Genomic DNA, 4137 nt, shown 5'->3' with positions numbered 1-4137 from the left:
ATGCTCAGTGTTGCAAAACTGACATTTATGAAATCGGTGTTTCTACCAACTAAAAATCGGGAAAAATCGGGAGATTTCTGTTCAATTAAAACAAAGTAAAATAAGTGAAAAAACAGTTTTTTTTCATTCGTTTGTATAGTATACCAACCCTTCTGGGACATTTTTAAATGTAATTCTTTTCCAATTGGAAAATTATAACAATTATTTTTGTCAATATATTGTTTTGTGTGCAACAATCCAATTATGGATCGGGTACACAGTCTATTGCGTTGACAGGTTTTCATTAAATTTATTGATGAAAAGACTCTTTCCACATTAGCAGATGAGTGTGGCAACACTAAAATGTTAAATACAAATGCAGATAATTTTGGAAACATTGCCGAGTTATCACCGCATTTAAGTGTTGACACACTCATCCAGAATTCTTCAATGTTGTCAGAAAACTTACTTATATCTTTTGCTTTTAACCACCCAGAAAATTCAGGTTGACTTTCCCACTGTTTTCTGTATTTCTGAGCATGTTTTTTTCTTTTTATTCCTCTCGTAGTCGTACCACTTGTACTTGGTATATCACTAATCGAAACTAAAGAATCTGAACTAGATATTTTGACACTAATGTGGTGCTGATAATATTTTTTATTGATTGCGATAAGTAAGACTTGCTTTTCCGACGAATGATTAGAAAATAAACAGTAAAGTAAACAGCAGTCGGTTTATATCAATGCATAAGCATCGAAAAAATATGCCCCGTAGGGACTTCCCATTTTTTTAAGGTCCTATGAAACTGAACCCTATTCCTTAGTATCTTCAATCCATTGCAGTTTTGAATGATATTTTGTATTATACTCAAAATAGCTGAATGTGGGAAGTCCCTACATTCCAATGACAAAAATATTAAATCCTTAATTACTACGAATTAAAGCTTAGATTTGTTTGTTTAATAAAAGGGACCGTACAGCATGCCTTGGGGAATTACCGTTTATGTAGTCGTACTTCACACGATCGATGTTACAAACCTCAAAATATGTAAATTTAAGTTAAGTTTGCTAAAAATGGTGTACCTAAATTTTATCGGGAGATTAAACCCTAAAATCGTTTTATCGGGAAATGTTTGCTAAAATCGGGAGTTCTCCCGATAAATCGGGAACTTTTGCAACGCTGTATGCTTCTAAGATACCAACATTTTTATAGGTTGGGCCACAAGCACTGGATAAATGTTACCGACGTTACCGTATCCAGTGTTGCCAGCGCATGTCTCCAATTTCGGACGGTGTGTAATCTGAAAAGGGACGGTTTTTATGACAATGGGACGAAAACGAACTTGGAATATTTTATCATTGTTAGTGTATCTCAATATATGTTTAAAACAAATGTGTATAACTGAATATGTATGTGTATGTGTGTTAATATGTGATACTTATGATAGTTATGATGTCTTGCATTTGTAGATGTGCAGAGCCATAGATGGTAGGATCCTACAGATGTGATACGGTACGCGTGCGCCCATGAGGGACAGAACATATGCAACACAGCAAGATGATTGGTCGGATATGGTGGGCAACAAATAATTCGACCAATCATCTTGCTCAATTTAAGGTGGGGAATTTAAAAAATTGTGCGACTGCGACAAGGACAAACAATAATATCGCTTTTTCGCTACTCCTACTGAAAGATACATAAGACTATCCCGTTCTGTCAGTTCTTCCCACCACTCATGCCCAATCCATACTTAATACTAGATTCATGGGCAGAGCAAAAAAAATTATTTCATATTAGCTATTTATTTCTTCATACATTTACATAAAAAATGAAAATAACATTAAATATAGACCATATTTAATGTTGTTTTCGTTTTTTTTCTCATTCTTCTCAGATTTTGATTTAAGTTTTTGGATGTGCGCCACCGTGTCCTCAAAAATATTCTAGCGAAAACGTATAGAATTTCCGTAAATAAAGGGAAAATTACATACATATCTTTTGTCCATAATTGAGATTTCGTGTTTATTCTGATCAGAAGGGAAAGCCTGAACCTACCAATTTTCATATCAATCGAAATCTGAGAAAAAAAAAAACGGGCACGTTTACTTATTCATTTTATAAAGGTACCGTCGAACCTAGCGACGTCGCTATTTGGGCTATGTATTTGATTCAGATACTGTTAGTTGACTTTGTTTTCTCTCGCAAAATAATCTAGATATGTTCTTCTGAGATAATGTCAGAGATTATCGTCTCCTCTGTAAGACTAAAAGTCTATATTCCCAATGCAAACTACATAATAAAACTATAGCAGTTGTACCCAAATAATTACGAAGAAATAGACAATTATTTAATTTAATACTTACACAAATACAATAGGATTCACCACGTTACCAATGTTTGCCGTTTCTTTGACCGACCGATCAAATGGTTGTAGGAGTATCTATACTTTCAACTAAATGAACGCTTTAAAACAAAATAATTTTGGAAAACTTTAAACTTTACCTTGATCACAGTGTTTCTCTGACTCTCGCTAGTTGCTTTTCAAGTTTTCAGTCCTCGACGTTACCACAGATAATGGCTACAACAAAACAAACTAAAACTAAACTAAGGCGAGATGTAGATTAGATACAAACGCGGAAACTATTTTTGTTACGTAAGTTACATTTCTGATGTTGGTACCCCTGTCAAACACTATAGGCTACTACAAAGTGAGATATGAAACTTTATAAAACTATATATAAGCGAATGCTACACATTCGATATTCGCCGTGGATGGAAGATATTTATCGACCATGTAGCAAAGTAAATTGTCGTTCGTCACTTTGAAATTAATTATTTTAGGCACTTGATGCCCAAAAGGGACGGTAGCTTGGAAGGGGCGGGAAAGGGACGGTGTGGCATTAAAAAGGACGGAAAACCGTCCCTTTTAGGACGATCTGGCAACGCTGACCGTATCGTATGTGTATAGAAATAACACTTCCTTTCCTGCAAAACCGAAGTTTGACAGCAATTCAGGGGGCTTACCGCAAAAACCGAAATTCGCAAATTGCGGGGACCTTTCTCTTTTACTCTTACTAAGACGTAATTAGAGTGACAGAGAAAAATGCCCGCTATTGAAGAAGTTCGATTTTCCCAGGGCCGAAACATGTTGTCCCTTTCTAATGTATGGAACCATAGATTTAAAAAGCATAGATGACTAGTCCGCACCAATGAGCATATAATCACTACGTTTGTCCGCACATCCTTAGGGGCGACATTATGTCGCACTCGTTCGAACGGCCCTCGTAGTACTCAAGGTCGAGTCGGTTTGTATACACCTCCTGGTTGTAAATTAAAAAATACAGGAATGATGGCTATTTGTGCGTTGAATGGGTGTCACGATTCATCACTAAATAAAAACAAATCACCTGATATTACATTCCACGCGTAAGCATCGAGTTTAATATGATATTTTTACGTAATTGTGAATACTAAAATCCAAACCTTCGTCAGCCGCCATTGCTTATAAATGTTGCCAGTTAAATGAATCATTTTTCCTCCACATGAGGCATGACGTTGACATTCTAAAATAAGTACGCTTACTTTTATTTTAGCTCCCACTCCCACTCTAGCGCTAGTCACGCTAGCGCTTACTTACGTCATAGCTGTAAGTAGGATTACATAATTACTCGTACTCTGTGAGCATGATAGTTTTGTTTCTAGTATTAAGTTTAATGTTTTTGTACGCCGTTTGGCAAAATATAGTGAAACTGTACATATATAAACTGACCACCAATGTAACTCTACCTATATTTACAAATAAAACACTTACTTACTTACTTACTACTTACTTACTTACTTTAAGTTCCTTGTATTATTAAAGGAAATTACTTATATTTTTCGTTATTTTATTTCAAAATATGTTTTTCTTAATAATATTTCAGTTTAATTTTTATTTCATGTAATGATCGATTTAGAAATCCGACACTATAGCGCCAATACTGAACAGAGTCAGCGTGTGAGGTACCTCATTGTTTGTACAATTGTAAAATGTATTAAAATATAGTATTTTTTCCATATTTGTAAAATAAAAATAAAATAGTAAAAGCTTATTTATTCAAACCTTATTGCCAAAAAACAGGCGTAGCTCTCCCAGCGATTTCGTCGCGTTGCTATTTT

Source organism: Cydia pomonella, chromosome 13 (assembly GCF_033807575.1).
Source record: "Cydia pomonella isolate Wapato2018A chromosome 13, ilCydPomo1, whole genome shotgun sequence".
Lineage (NCBI taxonomy): Eukaryota > Metazoa > Arthropoda > Insecta > Lepidoptera > Tortricidae > Cydia > Cydia pomonella.
This window is presented reverse-complemented; position numbering follows the sequence as displayed.